General features: G+C 38.8%; 1 protein-coding gene across 3 annotated transcripts in view; it reads right to left on the reverse strand.

Moving 5' to 3' along the window:
• The window catches only part of LOC308195643 (carbohydrate sulfotransferase 8-like), a 38,363-nt gene extending 19,726 nt beyond the window's left edge, over positions 1–18,637 (reverse strand). For 2 of the 3 annotated variants that reach the window (XM_080593445.1, XM_080593443.1), the window contains exon 1: positions 2,399–2,562. The gene's annotated coding sequence lies outside the window, so the exon portion shown is untranslated. Of the gene's footprint in view, positions 1–2,398; positions 2,563–18,101 lie in introns of those variants that run through there. The other variant, XM_080593448.1, reaches the window with a different exon arrangement.

Consider the following 18,637-nt stretch of genomic DNA (forward strand, 5'->3'; position numbering starts at 1 on the left):
AGTGATTTTATACAGAAAAACATGGCCTCCTAAAGCAGATTGACTAGCAGAAAAGTTGCTTTTCACATTTTATAAAATATTTGAATCAGAAAAAATACATTTGATACTGTTTTCTTTCTGAAATTCTTCTGAATACTGCATTTGTCTCAAATACACAGGATGATTTGGTTCTTTTAAAATTGGTGTAATGTACAACTTAGCATGAGGCTCAGGCTCACCTAATATGTAATACTACCAGAGTCATACAATGGAAATATTGTTTTCACAAATTCACCATCCTACAATTTTTCACTGGGTAAACTTTTCAAACTTTTATGAATCAAAGCTTTGGTCCGTATTACACCTTGGATATGGCTGAGAAGGAAGCTGTGCAAAGGAACAAATAAACTAAAGCATTCCTTTATTCCATACAAATTTTGAAACTTTATAAAGACAGGGAATACCCTTAAATCTGAAGGCAGTCTGTTTGTGTTCCTGCCTCAGCACAGACCTTTCAACCAACCACATCCATCTAAACTCACCATGCGATATCAGTGTTTGAGCTCCACGAGCGCCATTATAGCTGTGCTCCTGAGGCCATCTTCTAGTGAAATTAAGGTGTAATAAAATGTAAGTTTGATATAAAGAAACTTAAAAATTCCAAAGCCCAAGTTCCAGCATGCAAAACAATGGCTATAATGAGGGGAAAGTCCTGGTTTTTGGGGATAAACAATGCCCATGATATTTTCAGATAAGAGAGATTTTGTGACATTGTAAACTGTTTTATAATATCAGTATTCTATACGGATGCAAAGATGAGAGGTGTTAATTTAAACCATTCTAATTAGTAGCAACAGTATCTAAAACTAAGTAATAATTAAGATAAATCACAGCTTCCCCACAACTTCTACTCCTCCAAAAAGAAAAGAAGCAGTAGCAAGTGTCTGAGTTTAAGATAACTAACGTAGCCCTGGAAAAATATATCTACATGAAGCCCTGCATTAATAATCTCTGGAAAGGTCAGCAAACCAAAAAAAAAAATGAAAGCAAATGAAACATTTTTTTTCTCTTACCTAACAGTAATCATTACTGAACAGTTATAACTTTATTAGTTTTGAAATTATTAATGCTTCACTGATTTGTCCACAGACTCCAGTTTAGCCAAAATATGGCAATACAATGAAAATAAGAGCCTTTAATGGGACTATTCATAGTTATTTTAAAAATGAGACATGTTATCGTGTTGTACAGCAAGAATACGGGTTGTACAACTGCAACTAGGCATACAAAGGCCTGGGGCGCAGTCACCTTAGCAGACTGGCAAATGTCTGTACGAATGAGGGAGGAAAATGGCAGAAGCACTTTTCAGTCACAGTTAAATGGCACATTTAGAAGTGTCTCTTGCTTCATCGCACAGGAGAGGAATGCTTAAATGTATAAAGCATGTCTCTGGTTTACATTTATGTGCTTACTCAGAGAACCTGCGAATGCAGTTGACAAAAATTTCTAGCCACTGAAGCACTCCTAGCACACATGTAGCCTGGGAGGAAGAAAAAAAATCCTTCAATTTGATTTTCTTTGTTTTGTGTTTAGAACTATTGGCATTTTTCAAAATATAAAATTAAAATAATAATATTAATAATAAAGCAGAGAAAAAGAAATAGAAAAACAAACTAATAATTAATCTGTATTCTCAATAAGCCTTAACAGCCCCCTTTGAAATACCGCAAGAGCTGAAAAATTAAGGCAGCTTACTAATTCCAGAACATTGCATAGCACTCATACTACGGGTGAAATTGCTCAAAAGTTTAGAAGTTTACTGTGGGAGGATTTTTAAAACAGCTTCAGGTTTTGATACATAAGAATGTACAAGGATAAAGAATTCTGGAAATAGTTGCAATAATGAAATGATAGTGAAGGAAGAAACTTGTTTGCACTTTTATATTCTCTGTATGCTTTCATGAACAAAAGTCCCTGCACTAGTATAAAAATGTTTTTTTTATGACATCCCGCTGATAGCTAAGAATTTCAAAAGTTTGAAAGGGCAAAAAAACCTTGTGCTTTAAGAAATTTTTTTAAAGGTTTTACAGCTATACTTCATTAAAAAAAAAAAAAGGATAACGAAGAAACTGAAGACATTAGATAAGATCATATGTATTTCTGATTTTCCTTTAATTGCAATTAAGGCAATGTAAAAAAATAACAAAATACTTACAATTGCAATACTTTTTCTGCATCTGAGAAGATATTTTCGAAAGTCAACTACATTTGACTACATTAAACCTAAAGTCAGAACTCAGTATCTTTTAAAACATAAATAAGAATATAAATGCTCTCATTTTCTTGCAAAACACCCAGAAAGGGGGTGGGGGTCATACTAATATTCTAAGGAAAGAGGGGAAAAAAGAAGACAAAGTACCTCTACATTTTCTGCCTCTGAAGCCTCCTGTCTGGATACAGCTTTCACAGCTCTGGCTCAGTTTGCTTTCTGTTTACTTAATGCCTTAGCTCAAATAAAAAGAAGGTGTACCCTTGCATATTACATGTACAGCACAACCCCTTCAGCTTTAACAAAGATGTAAATAGAAATAGAATAGAATAGAATAAATAGAAAATGAGCCAGTCCTACAGATAGCATCCCGCAGACTCCCGCATCTTTGTTATGAGCAGGAAGGAAATTGTACAAGGCAAGCCGGCCTTTCTGAGCCTGACTCAGTACCTGCTGACACTAATTCAGTCTCTCGCTGGGCTGACGAGAGCTCTAGGTGTGACTCGGGACACAGAAGCTCCCTGTAATTCTGGAGCAGCTCTGCCAATGCTTGTCTTTTCATTCCTTTCCATGTTTTACCTCAAAACTGAGATTCCTCAGCCAGCAATGAAGTTTGGTTCTTAATTTGGGTTATGAAAACCAGGCTGTCACTAGACCCGACAGACAGCCTGAAGGAAGACCTGTATGGCTGATACTTGTCCAAAGAAAAGGGTGACATCCCAAGAACAAAGTCCACAGCATGACCCTGATTTGGTGTTTTGCTCCCGTAACACTGCGTAGCACTATGATAACCAGTAAAGGACACAATAATGCAAATGGTTTTCCTGGTAACATTTATACTTTCTTCAGTACATGTTGACTACTATCTGTTTAAACAAAAAAAACCAACACAGCCCAAGTTCACTGGAAGTCACTCCCCATTCTATTCATCGTTATTTATCTACTAACGGATGATCAACTATTTCTGGAAAGGCTGCCAACCTTGATTAAAATGGTTTTTGTTTCATTGTTGTTGTTGTTTGTTTGTTTAGTTGTTTTTAATGTTTTTGTTTTTACACGATACAGAATCTGTCCTCAGCTCTTCTATCTCATCTCAGCACCAGTCTTGTTATCTTCTCCAGTAAACATTTTCACCTTTTTCCCAGATTGAATTTGCCTAAACTCAGCCACCAGCCCTAGAATTGTGTTAAACACTTCTCCAACCAGACTGAACAGGGTTCTGTCATTAACCTTTGGTTTGTCAAGTGGGACAAAGACAGGAATGAAAACAAGCCAAGAACAGCTTGGATGACTTTGAAACGCACACATTATAAACACGTTTCAAGTATTTGGGTTACTCTTATGATTCTCCAAGTCTTCCACATCTTCCATAAAGGACCAACAGATGTATTGGAGCTGGCATCAGGAAAGAGCAGATAGCAGTAGCACAAAGAAAACATCCAGCTTCCTTAAGACAGTGTTTGCAATGCAGCATTTTCTAGACATGTAACACGCAGGTGCCTCAAGGGCTGGCTGCACACTCTCTTGTCATATGAGAGCTTGTAGCAGGCGTTAGCTTTTAGTCTCTTCTATCATTGATCTTTTAAATCAACGACCCGCACCATAATATGCTCTTATCTTGCTTTGGAAATATTACACAAATTCTACACTTAATTGCAAAAAGTATTAAGCAAAAAAAAATCACACACATTTTCAATCTGAACAGCAAAATTTGGGAAAAAAAATACAAGTAACTGCAACTCTTACAAATGGAAAAAGCTGCACACATTTAAAAACAGGAGTGTCTCTATATGGTACCCTTTACCTCCATACGTGGATAAACATTACTGTACGCACTCACACTGTAGTTCAGAAGAATAATATCAGTTACAAACAAACTGGTCTATGATTTGTCCAAACTAAACTAATGAAAATGTGTGATATATATTTAAAATCTACTGGAGATAGATTTGTAAGTGCAGGTGTGTCTCAAACAAACATTTGGCACGGAGAAATCCTGGTCACAGTCAAACATAGGGTGATCTTCAGCACTTGATCTTGGGATAAGATTTTCCATGTAAAAAAATAAAATTACAATAATACCTGTATGTGTTACTGATATGTTTCAGTGCCGTGGCAAACAGTTGAAATGATAGGGTTGCCTAATAAAAGGCTGGAAAAACCTCTGGAAACAGGTGGCAGGATTAGGGACTGGGCTGTGTTCTCTGAATAAACTCTGCTAGTCCCTCCGTGGTTGATTCACCATCTAGCTTTTCAATAATTCAAAGCTCTTTATATTTGATTATTTAAATAAGAAATGCAAAATAAAGTTTGGTTTGGGCTAATTTATGATTAAAGTCTTTCAACAGACTTAAAAACAAACAAACAAACTTCTGATGCCCTGATCTGTTTTTTTTTTTTTTTTCTTTCCTGATAGGGTAGAGGAGAGAAAGTGACATACACTTGCCAGACACAAACAAATCAATTATATTAATTAAAGAACAAATAAATAAATAAAAACATAATATATGCAGAAAAGCCTCCACAGTATTTCAGAGTAGAAGCTGTTATCTAAGTGGCTAATACAGCTCAAAAAAACAAAACAAACAAACAAAAAACTCCTAATTAGATTCTTGCCCTTCACACATCAGTTATTACTCCTGCTTCTTCTCAGGCCTTGATAAATTCAGTCTTACCCTGCTGTAGTCACTAATTCAACAGTCTGTCATGTCCCGTCCACTCTGTGCCTCTCCTTTCCATCCTACATTTCAGTCACACCGAACATCAATTGCTCATCTTTGCTCTGAAGACCTTGTGTGTCTTCACTCTTGTACCATCAGAAGCTCAGCACTCACAGCTGCAAAACTTTCAGAGTGATAATATATTACAGGCTGTCCTGAAGTCCAGGTAACCGCAGTATTTCTCTTAAATAGATTGTTTCTCTTATCAAAGATACCAGATCAGTACGGCATGATCTACCCTCCGGAAAAATGTATGCTCCCTTTTATTGTCCCTCCTTAATTCTTTCCTTTAAGATCTGTGCTAAAGCTTTGCACACTGTTGAGTCAGACTAATGGCCCCATTGTTGCCTGGATCAAGTTTACTGCCACTCCTGACCCCTCCTGAATACAGGTACAGTATCTGCTAGAAGAGTAACTGATAGTCCTGTAAAGGCATGATCTGAAACAGTCCAGAGTGGCGGTGGATTGAGCATGTCCCATTCCCCACAGGCACTGAAAGAACTTGCACGCTAGGGTCTGGGTAGCAAATAATCATGCTGAGAAGCAAGCTGCATTTCTCCAAACGCTTATTTGACCAAAGCGAGCAGTTTCCATACATCAAAAAGTCAAATGCATTTTCCAAAGTACCACAGGTTTTCAAAGACAAGTCACCAAACTTTATTTTCAATGTGGCCAAAATGTCTGTGTTCCCCAGATTCATACTGAAATACTTGAAGTGTTTTGCCTGGGTTGAAAAAAATATATATATATAAAAAAATCCACTTCTTATTTGAACTATTAAATGACATCATGTAAGCTTCCACTTCCGATTTTCTGCTTTGCTGACCTTTAAAACAATTTGGTGTGTCTGTGATGATTATCATAGGAGTAATATCCCCATATCCAAAGTTCTGCCATTCCGTGTGTACACATACTAAAAGAACTGCATGTACATCTGACCAGCTAGAGATATTTCACGTGGGTTTTGAATTTATTGTTTAATAGAGGCTGAAGTATGTAATGTACCAAACAAGGCACAGGTATTTTTCTGTATGGCCCAGAGAGAGGCAGAACAGGGTAGGGCGGAGGACCTCACTCTTTCACTATATGAAATGCTCTAACAGATGAATTAATGGCACCAAAGTTTCCAGCCTTGACAGGTGTAGGTAAAACTCTCCTAACGAGTGTTTCCTTTCTCTGGAAGAATTGACCCTCTGGACATTGGACAACTGTAATCTCTGTGGCCCGTTTACTCCTCTACAATGTGCTGAGAAAGCTGAACAGCATCAGTAATTAACTGATGCAGCTGAATTTCATAGATTTTCAAAAGAACATCTATGAATTGTTTTGCTTGTTTACCTGTACATCAACTGAATTTGTTAATTGGCATGTAGATGTACAGGCATCTTGTTCAAGTCTGGATATAGCAAATTTTACATCCTGAAAATAAACTTCCCCAAGAACTGGGAAATTCACATCTAAAATTCATTTTTCTGCCTTTCTGGGTGTTTACACCATGCTCCCATAGGCAACTATGATTTTGCTTGACTTGTGCTTTTAAAATGACCCTTTCAACATTCATTTGATCAGCTCCGCCTAGTCAAATCTGTTATGTTTTAAGATTCCTCAAACGATATTCTTAATGCCATTGTATTACAGGAATGTTTCTGGGCTTAAGTATGTATCAAAAAACTCATTTATAAAAGAGGTCATATATTTTAAGGTTGCTACTAAACAGGTAGAGCAAGAAACAGTGCCAAGCATATAGCAGGAAATATCAGATAACCTTAATCATATGCTAGGGGTTGTTTTCTGTTCAGAGAAAAGTCCAGGAATGTTACATCTGAAGAAGTTACAGACTTAAATCCTTACAGGCTAAGAAAATTTGATCAAATCTGTGTTTTACTAATTTTTTTCCCGCAAGGAGAAGAACTGTAATCTTCCAGTCATTTGATAAAAACTTTGTTTTATATTCTAACATTGTTTTAAGGCTTAAGAATTTTTCATGTTAACTTGCAATGAAGGAGAAATAAATTTGTTCTTGTAGTTTTTTCCAGTTAGCTTGTAGCTATATGTACACATTATTTATATGTATATGTGTGTGCGCTCAAATTATTTTTCATACAGTTCAATACTTTTTGACATTTCTAAAGGAAAAGTTGTACATTTTCTTTATTCATTTACTCTTTCTCATGGGGAGAGGGCACAAGTCACATCCTACAGATTAAAGAGACTTTCTACAGAGAAATCAAGACATTTTTACTGTCTGAAATACTGAAATTTAGTGGTCTTTACTTTTAAGTTGTAAAATAAGCTAAATAGAACATAAATTCAAGATATGATTGTCTGAGGGCATTAGCAACACGATACAGAAATGTCTCTGCAGGCACTCAGCTCAAATAACACTGGCAATTAATGACCACCTGTATTATTTCCGTAGGCAGGAGTCTAACTGCTGACTCCTGATTTAGACCGAAGCACACATTACACGTACCAAATTCTACCACCAGGTACCGATGTACAGAAACCCTTTAAACCTCGTCAGAGCAGTCTTGCAATAATTTAATACTTTCCCTTTGTTCAAAATGGGAAGTTTGTAGTGGTCTAGTTAAAAAGTGAGAGAGGTTTTTACATTAATGTATTTCACTCTATGGATTCCTTTATTACGTTTCTCAGGATTGCTCACTGAACTGGTGAAAAAACACACAATACTCTATTATTCACATATGGGGTTGGTCGTCTTTGGCACAAAAAATAATTTCCTGTTCCCTTACACAGATCCTTCAGGTGTACCTGAAGGACGTTTGCATCCACATGGAGCTCTGTTCAGTCACCATTGATTACAAGGAGAAGCCACTGCTCTCATAAACTCTCCATATTATTCAGTAATAGGTGGACATTTCTACTAAAAAGCTGATAAAGCAATAAAATTTGATTAAGTTTCAGAGTTAATCAATCTAAAAAACAGTTTTTCCTGATTGCTTTTTCTGGCTGCTTTCACTCTGTGGGCCATCATTCTGGAAATGTTTTGTACACTGAGTCTAACACCTAGAAATATTGTGATACTTTTTTTTTGGAATAGTAAGGCACTTCTTGCTCTGCAGACATACCTCGGACAGGGGGAACCATTCAATGGCATTACTCAACATAAGCTTCATTAGAGTACACATGTGAATTCTATTCATATAAAATCTTAGCCATAACACTATAATAGGAACAAGCTTCATATAAAGGAAGGAAAGGTAATCTAAGAACAAGTGTGCACAGGCTTGTGTATATTGCAGCATATGAACAAGCAGCAGTTAAGTGTATCAGTATCAGCCTAAGTGTTCTCTCTGTTGTTCAGATAAATTAATAATCTGGCTGATTATCCACAGGAAAAGGACAGAGGAAAAAGCTATTGAAATAATGGTCAGTTCCACCAAAATTTCACAGTCCAAACTAATTACTAATTAAAAAATTAACCTTATCTAACAATCACTGTTGCTGGATGTTACACTAATGTTTTTTTCCGGACCAAGTTTCCTTGGTCTGTGTAGGCCAAGGAAGCCATGCTGAGTTGTGGAATAATTTTATGTTCAACATCTGGGTCATGAACAAAGAAGGGCTGAGGTTCAGTACAGTAATGAATTACTAGGCCATACACCGACGGTTTTGCGTTATGATAATGAGAATCTGACACCATGCTCGTGGATTGGGATGCATGGGACAACAAACTGTTAATTATCATTGTGGCTGAAAATTACAAAGTTCTGAGAAACATAATCTTAAGCTGTTTTCCAACAAAAAGACAGCACTTGGAGAAAGAAACCAAGCTAAAGAGAACTCAGAAGAGAACTATAAATGATTAAAAGTGTCTAAAGGCCCTTTGATAAAGGCATGATAGAGTTACGGTTGTTTGGGTTAAAGAGAAGACAAAGATGAAACAACAAACAGTCCTTAGAGCTATAAAAATCACTTTCACAAGGTCAAGGCAGCGATCACGCGCATTGGGAAAGAAGGAAAAATTATGGGTCTGAAGTACAGAGAGAAAAAAGTTAAATATTAGAAATAATCTTGGAGTGATAGGATTGGTAAAGCCCAGCAAGAGACCGTTCAAGCTGGCTGCAGATTCGTTGTCTACTGGAGCTAGTTTGGCGGTCGACCTGCATGTCTTCCTGCCGTGTTCTGCTACGATTTTAGTAAACTAGCTTGCACGGCTCTATTTGCAGACCGTGTTGTTTTCAGCCCTGGCTTATGCAGCCATGTAGCTGCAGCACAGCCGTCTCTGGAGAACCCTCGATACATCCCCACACAAAGAACTGTTCGGCCCCCGTAACCTATGAGAGAGACCAAAGCTCTGCTCTATTGCAGAGAGCTCACACCCCCAGGGCCGCTGTTGCTTCACCCCGATGGTGAATACTGCACCATGTGTGCAGCAGCGGCCAGGGGTAGCCAGAAAGAATGCCTTTCATCCTCAAGGCGAACAACTGCTAGAGGAGTGCTTCCAGAAGTCTGGCGGGCACACATTAATCTCTCAGAAAAGAAATCTTTGATTTTTTCCCCCAACTTTTTCCCAATTAAGTCATAAATTAAATAAATTTATTTCAGAGATCACCCGTCAGCACGCCAAGAGGACTATCTCGTCACACAACTCTATGGACATGAATATACTCCAGTTTGCGCTACGCAACATGTAAAGAGAATGTATTAACAAGACAGAAAATTCAGAACATGCAAGATATGAATGCCACAGAAGACTTGGGAATAAATAAATCTGTAACTGCCTTGCACCCACCCCTTCGAATTCCACAAAAAGCTCAGCCCAAGTTCACTGCTGTGAAGCATTAGTGTATAATTTGGTTTCTCTCGTTGCTGTAAGTTGGACCACTCTGGAACTGGCTGGCCACCAGTGAGAGGGAAGGAGAACTCTTGAAGTTCCACCAGCTGTGGCTGAACTGCAAAAAGTGCTGGCACCAGTCAGTATAAGCATATCAGAAAGCTACTGATGGTGCTCTAAGCTGTGACAAATGCAGTAATCAATAGTGCGGCTCTCAGTAGTTAGTGTAATCTATTATTACCAACTATTTAATATGATTGTATTGTAGGTGAACAGTGCTTGGATCCCAGCCCCCAGGCAATAGCTCTTTATCTGCTCACAAAGCCAGTTCACTTTTATTTGAAAAAAATAAAAATTCCTCCTTGCTTCAACTCTATGCAAACTTTTTATCTAAACTGAGATCAAAGTTCTCCAATAGCCTGTATGATTTACTTGGAATATTGCATTCTCTGCTCAAATCCTGCCGTTGTACTGATAGGGAATAAGTCAGTCAAAGACTATACAGTCACCAGAAAAAAAATCCAGAAAAGTCGGTCAGAAGGGGCCTCTGGAAGTCACGTTGTCCAACCCACCACTTGAAGAGGTACAATCACCAACACCAGATCCGGTCAGCTTTGTCTGGTCAAGGCCTTAAAAACTTAAGGACAGCTAGAAGGTGCTGCAGGAGGGTACCTGGCCTCCCGCCCACAAAGACCAACTTGTGAAACTGCCGCCTGCCTCTTCCTGCTGCTCTTGTCTTCTAGTGGCGATACAGCTCACAGTGCTTGTGCTTTCTCACTGGGAACACTGCACTGAGAAGTACTGATGGTAAGAAGACAAAAGCCCTTGGACGCTGTTCTGGACACAGGTATTTCTACTCTGTAGTCTTTGTGTTACAGCACAAGGGTGTTTCAAGCCACTGCGCAAGACACCAAGTGTGTTCCCAGTATGTCTGCATCACTGTCTCCTACTGAGAAAGGTGGCACAACAGCAGTGTTACTCTGCACAAAGGTTAACTTAAAGGTCATTTACTGTTGCAATGCAGAAAACAAAAATCCAGGAAAAGTCTGTGTATTCTGACTTAGAAGGCATACACTTTACCACTGTCTTTCTTTAGAAAACCAATAGATAGGAAGAAGAGAACTGCCAAGGAAAATTTATCTTTGAGGATCTACCCATCTGTTTGCATTAGCTATATGCTTATCATTGCTATCGTAAAACCCTAGAACGAAGTTGATCATTCAACAGAAATATGAACAAGGCGTACTAAGATGCAAAGCAATATTAGCCAATGCTATTTAGTCTGTTTCATTGTAATAAAGTTTCAGCCTAAACGATTGTTCCAAATTATGAGTTAAAGCCTCATGAAGGGTCACAGATGAGGCTTCACTCCGAATAAAAGTGTCAGCTTCAGTGAAAATAGGACAGTGAGACCAGAAGTGAAATCAATGATGGGGCTGTAAGCTAGAGGGTTTGGAAACTGCTAACGAGAAGTTTTTCCCAACACTCAGAGTTAGTTATCCCACTGAGGAGGGATCAGTGCACACTCACTAGATCCAGGCAAGTTCAGGAAGGGATTGTGCTGAGTGAAGTCTTGCCAATAACCCTAATACACGAGGAAAGTAGTGCAACAATATCATCTCTGGTAATAGTCACCCAAGCCTTTACTCCTGAACACCTCGATCTGTTCCCATATGAGAAAACAAGTTGTTTTTTTGTTGTTGTTGTTTTTCTGTTTGGTTTGGTTGTTTATTTCCCCAGAGAAACTTGCTGAGAAAGTCACAGTACTTTCCTTAATGCCAGCACTGTCATTATGTCGATTTCAGAGGCAGGGGTGTATTTGCATATGTGACTCCCCGGGACAATTTCCATAGCCTCTTGCTGTACGTCTGAGAACAAACTGATGAGTTAAATCAAATTGCACGTACATTGTGCAGTGCCAGTGATAAGGTTTTATAGCCTTAAACAGCACTGAAAACAGCTGAGCTAACTGAGGCCAGTTAGGACTTTACCAAACAAACATTTCTGATGGGCTGTGCTAAGAAGCCCAGATCATCTTTAATGAGCCTGCCATTTCCAGATAGAGTCCCTTGGCTACTCTGCAGCTGGTGTTTGCATTTAGGGTGGCCCTTCCTCACCATCTTACACCTGCTCCTAAGAAGAGTGAGCCAATGTACTATAGAGCATAGCCATCAAGTACCTGCAGCCTGACAGAGGGGCTGCCTTGGTCCCTCACGCAGCACCTCCAAGTACTGGAGTGCCAAGAAGCTGATTAGGCCAACTTAATTACAGGGAGATTGGTTTGCCACATCCCATTGGCGATAGTGAGGAGAAGCACTGAAATCAAGGGCTGGGTATGCACAGCCAGTATTCCTGATGGGAGCTGGCAACAGTCTGAGGAGGGAGCTTTCTGAGGAGAAAGGGAGTGCTCTTGGCAGGCTGATTTCGAAGAGAAGACAAGCTAATATATTTTGAACTGTCACCTCAGAGCTGGCCTGGAAATCAGTGTGTTAAAGGAGGGAGGTAACTGAAGAATCCCCTCAAAGATGCAGAGAATGTTTCCTCTTTTTAGCACCCATGTTTCACAAAAGTAGTCTTTTTTTCTGGTGCCACAAACAGGCCTTAAACCTTTGCAGAAGAATGGGAACTTGCACCAGTAGCATGCAGTATAATACATAAGCAATTGTCTGAGAAATTGGGGAAGAGGGTGAATAAGGAAGAAGAAAGAAAATATATGACTGAAAATATATAAAAAGTATCTTCCTACAGCAATAAAACAAAATAGGATGTGCTTTTGCCCACAGCTTGGAAAGACTGTATTTAAGGTCTTAAGAATTTGTTGAAGTACTTACTAAACAACAATTTACCTACTCAATGTATATGACTGCTTAGGACAACCTTTACTACTGTTTATCACTTCATATTGACATGCTTGACAAACACTGAGGAACTTATAAAATCCTATTAAGTAAAACAGGACGCTTGGGCCTACAGAAAGATCAAATGATCTCCTCTAACATGTTTGCCTAATGTGCAGAGTACTATCCTAATTTGAAGCAATATGGCTAATAGAAACAAACTCATATGGAGGATCTGAGCAATCACATATAAAAAATCACATATTTTTAAGCATGCCTAAATACTTAGAAGGCTCTAGAACAGTAATTCTAAGTCATCCTGACTTTAAGCCCTGTGCTCTGCTTAAGACAGATACCAGACACCCAAGAAGTTTTCAACCAGAAAAAAAAAACAAGTCTGATAGAGATTTCAGACTCTGTTGGCAGGGAGTTGGCTGAATATTGGTTTGGGAAGGCAGTCAAAAAAATAAGAAGCAAAGAGATGAGAAAGTCTGCCCTAAACATAGGCCCCCCACACTTAAGGAAAATCCTAAAGTAGTACAACACTGGAGGTGCCTACCAAAAAGAGGTTAGCTGTGAAATGGAAAATTATCTTAGTCTTCATTTACTCAGGAATGCATGATGGATGTCTTTACGCACAGAATTAGACAATTTACATATCTACCTCTTCTGCCAATTTTCCTCCCTCCTACATAACTTTCAACACTGGCATCTGTCTGTAACAAAAAAAAGGGGGGGGGGAGGAGGATAATTCCTGAATTTGATGTGCTCAAAAGCTGTAGTATCTGGGTTTCTCCTGGCTTAGCCATCTTATAAAATCTAAAATTATGTGTAGTCAAGAAAGCCAATATAATGTCTTTAAAGTTTTGTAATGTAAATAAATCATCTGAATTTGTCTGTGAAGGTGGGTCAGAACTGACTAATGCGACAGCGACTTCTGCTGAGTGTTTCACTGATCTTAGCAAGTTCTGCACTCTTTTATTTAAAAGGCAGTGAGTTAGAGAAGCAGTTGTTACACTTCAGTGAGGCTTTCTACTGATTGTTGATGTCAGTCATTTTGCCAAGCATTTCTGTAAATATAAGTTGAGCTAGATCTTCTAGTATAAGACTAACCAAGGACAGGGATTTTTACAGATTCTGCAGTATTATATTTAAACCTTCCCTTATTAATCTACAAGATATTAGATTCAGTTTGGGGAAGAAAAGGAAACGTCTTCATAAAACGAAACAGAAGAAGAATTACAGATAAAGCACTCTAATGTTCAAGGAACCACCAAAGCAGAAAAAAATACATTTTAAAAGTACAGAATATACAACAATTTACAAATCAAGGTCTTTAGCATAAGCTATGTGGGAAAGGGATTTAAGAATTACAAGTGATCACCCCAGGCATGAGTTAGGTAGTTCAAGTGACCACAAACAAATATGAAGTAAAGTTTTCATCTATCTTAGAAACAAGAAACAAATTAAATACATCTACTCACCCCCTTACTTATTTACAGCCACACAGCTTTGCACTGGTGATTAGATAATAAAACTGCAACCTCTCCTCAGGCCAGCGTTTCTGGGATGAAGCCTGTGTTTGCAGAGAAGCTCCCACCTCCAAACCATCAGGCAGAAAGGGGCTCCATGGGTCGTCAGGGCCTGTCCAACCACCCCCTGCCAGACATGGAGGCCATGTCCCACCACAAGCCTAGGCCAAACAGGCCCAGCTTCATGGTGCTGGGGCAGGCCAGGCCAGAAAGGCATCTCACAGCACAGGGCTAAGGCTGGGGCTGAGGCCAGCTCCAGCCAGGGCCCCAGGGACAGGCCACATACAGGGGACACATCTTGAGGTCCCAAGCAAGAGGCACCAGAGGCACAGCTGAGCCAGCGGCCAGCAGCCCTCCAGCACGACACAGCCCAAGCAGGGGCTGAGGGCCCTGGGCCGAGCTTAAATAGAGGCCTTGGGCCCGTGGCTGTGGGGAGGCCCCCGGTGAGGCTTGCCAGGGCTCGGTGCTGCCCTCAGGCCTGGCACTCCTGGTCCATGGCAAGCATTTAACTGGTGTTTACAGCAAGCTATGGACCTGAGATATGTCCAGCTGCCAGTCTTCCTTAACATCTTTTAAATTGTTTGCTGTACCTTGTGAAAAACATTTTCAGTAAAGTTCTTTAAAATCGATCCTTTCACTCCGACCAGTTGGTGTTGGCAGCGGGTAGGTTCCCGCTCTCCCCTGAGGAGCCTCAGCTTCTTCACATCTATGGCTGTGAGGGAGACTGGATGAGTGCTGGGAAAGGCTAGCAGCTCCAAAACCCTGCTTCTGGCCATCCTACTTCCCCTAATGTAATTCCCCTACATCTGTTCTTGTAACTGAAGCATCTGTAAGGTACCAGCCCTTCAGTGTGTCTTTGTGCTCTAGGCACAACATTGCTCCAGGAATGGTATTTTCTTCATCCTCTACGTGTGTCTTTGTTGTGTGTTATTTTTTTCTCGGGGTCTCTATCACCAGATAGATTTACAGCTTAAATGGTAATAATCAACTTAGTTGCCTTCACCTAGTACAAGCCTGCCAATATACATTATTTTTCCATACGTTTCTTTGTTTCGGTCTACGCTAGGCAAAAAAAAAAAAAAAAAAGATGGGTGATGAAGCTGCCTCCTTTTATGAGAATACCCTGATGGTCCAGGCACTGGAGACCCCATACCTGTATCAGAGCTGAACAACATTTCTCCCACTTAAACCTCAGTTAATGCAAATTCTCTGGGGCTGCAACAGTCTTCACACCATGTTCACCTCATGCACCCAGCTCCCTTGCAGTGCTAAAGTGACTATTACATGGATGAGATAACAGGGCATTGGTTTCCAATGAAATGCCCAACAGCTCTGGTTCTCTTGTGTGCTTGGAGTTAATCATTTTTGAAAAGCAACCTTCTCAACAAATTTTCATATCTACCATTGTATTTTTAATCTCATTTGCTGAAGAAAGTAAGATAAACAGTGAATGGAAATAATCATGCCACTGTGCCATAGCTGCATATTTTCTTTTCATTCAGCTTCTAATAGACCTTCAGTTAATCCTCTGAAACGTTCAGTTAGCAATTCAACTTTAAAATCTTTTTTTTCCTCCTTGTCTTGTTTGTTCAATGCCTTACTCCCACTATTCTACTGAAAAAAGAGGACAGTGTGAATAACTAAGCCAGAAATAATGCATGTACCAAGCTGCTACGATCCATCCACTAGTAACTGGGTAATATAATTAGACAAACAGTCTAATTTTAAACTCTGGACAGTTTTCCTTAATTTATTTTCTGTATAAAACATAGCAACCTCTTATCTATCACACTGAAACCTCTGCACTCTGAAACTAACTTGTAAGGAAAGTGATTTTTAACATTAAGTTAAAAGACTGTAAAAGGAAAAGAGGAGCTTAGGTTGGAATGAAGTATTGACAGAAATCCTGTGTATCTCACACTGCCTCACATCAACAGCTGATTTGGGTCGCTCACACCAGTTTCAGAAAGGGACAATTATATCTCTGCATTCAACAAGAAAAAAAGGTCACACAAGGCATATACCACTCATTCTCAAAGTTTGAGTTGTCCTTTCATTTCATGACTCTCCAAAACAGCTCCTAAAGTTTACTCTCTGCAGTCTCAGTTACCTACCAATACTGTCAAATTTTAACAGCCTGTGCTGTATTTTAATTTGAAACAACTAGTTCTTTTTTTCTTTTCTCATTTTCATGTGCGAATGAAAATATTCACTATTCCTTTTGTATACCTGATCATGTTAAACAATCATCTTGTAGGAACTCAATGAAAATATAGAAAGCCCAGTCTTTTTCTACCTTATTTGCTGTTGCACTGTCTCAGATCTCCTTTTTTCCTAGAATATTTTCAGTTTTATTCTTCCCTTGTGCATGTAACAGATCACAGTATTCACATTTTTAATACTGCCTATATTACTATAAAGAAGCTCAGTTCTCAGCTTTCTACTAAAAACTTCGTAGTTTCAAAGATTTTTAGCTATGCCAATTAACAGTTTGGGCTTAACTCTCTAGTCTTTTAAAATGTTTGTTCTTTATTCCACAGGACTATTTGACTGTGGATACTCTGTACTCAATAGAAAATACATATAGTCATATCCTTTTGCAAAACATTGAACTTACAAATTAAATGGGGAACCCACTCTTTACTGGTTACAACTGATAGGCTGTTAACACATTTAGTATGCCATTACAAACATACCAGATCTAATTTTTTAAATAAGATTACAGATTTAGTACTTGAACTCTGAATTGCGTCCTGAGAAAACAATCCACACTGGTACAGAATTTCAGGCACATGCAAGAAAATCTAGGCTATTTTAAATTGCAGATCATAGATTTCCACAATTATCATGGCAAACTTTTCTTTGGCATTTCTGTTCTTTGGTGGTTTTTTTTTTTTTTGGTACACATCCTTTGATATACTTCTACATCTACCTTCATTTGAATCTAATAGTTTACAATTTGAGCCATTTTTATATTGCTTTATTCACTGAAGCTAAAGCTAAACAAACCTTTACACCTTCATTTTCCATAATTACTACAGAATTCAGCCACTTAGTAGGCTTTTCTTTAATGTTCTATTTATCAAATTCCTCTGTAGGTTTTTGCTGAAGCAGTGAAGATGCTGGTTTACATTTGTAGATTTTTTTTTTTGCAGTATAACTGTATCTTACATCACAGCAATTTCCTTCTCACACCTTCAAAATACTTGATCAGCACACCTGTGAATTCCTGTCTACCTAATGGACACATCTTCCTGACAAGCCCTGTCATGTTTATAAGCACAGAATGAGTAATCTTCTCTGAGCAATCAGAAGCTATTTATTTACACTATTTTATTTTACCTTTATATCTGAATTACTTATGCATGGGTAAAGGCTTCCCTGCTTTACATTCTGAATTGTGTTTAAAAGCAGTAAAGTTCTCTCCCCTCATTTGTTTTAATTAGCGCACATTAACTTAATGCCTCACCACCTGATAAATGCATATTAAGATTTCAACCAATAAGCAGATGTTCTAATTCCCTGAAACAGCTCTCCCTATCTTCAAAATAACTTCTGTGTTGTACAAAATGTATTTACTTAGCGTCTTTTAACTTCCTTTAAAGTCCTTTAACTTCCATTCTCCTCCGTCCACTCTCATTGTTTTGATTCTGCTGTTTAATACCATCCAGGATAATATAGGCTTTCTCCCTTCCAACACGTGGAGCCTCATTGGTTTTATTTCGCATCTTGATGCGATTTCATTGTATGCTTGTGGTTTTTTTTTCTTCTAAGTTTAAATTGGGATATTCCATGTATATTTTCCTCAGTTTTAGATGTCCACATCCTATTGCAACATGCTCTTGGATTAGACACTCCCCCCCAACATCTTTTTATTCATTTTTTATTTTTAAAGGCTGTACTTATATTTCTTTCCTTCTGTAAATACAATATTCTTTGACACCTGATTGACTTTTCTTAACTTACCTTGTATGTTTTGACAGATATCTTGCCTCTGACACAGGAACTTTTTAAGAGCTGCTTTAGAGGTTGTACCTAAACCAAAGTCAGAAACCAAACTCTGCTTCTAGTGAGTGAGGGGGGCCCTGGCCCCCCATCTCTGCATCTTTCCCTGGTTTCCCAATGGTGGGGCTGGCAGGAGGGCCCAGCCGCGGGGCAATGGTGCTGGGTGATGAAGCAACCTGTGGAGCAGGAGACATGCTCCTTAAATAAAGGACTCGCAGGGCTGCAGGACAGAAACTGCTCACCAGCACAGTGCTTGCCCAGAGTAAACACAGACTAGTTTATTGCAGATTATAACATTAGCAAATCAGGCTATTGTACCATTTCAGTTCCTCCTCAGTGAAATTAAAATCTTTCTGTAACACCATTTTCCTTCTTCCTGGATTAAATTATTCTCCAATTTAAATCTATTATCATGAACCTGGACAACAGGCTCTTTTTGAATCCAAAAGGATAGATTCACTGTATAGAACAGAACAGCTTTATTTACTCCTCAGTTT

Source organism: Anser brachyrhynchus, assembly GCF_964034855.1.
Source record: "Anser brachyrhynchus genome assembly, chromosome: 5".
NCBI lineage: Eukaryota > Metazoa > Chordata > Aves > Anseriformes > Anatidae > Anser > Anser brachyrhynchus.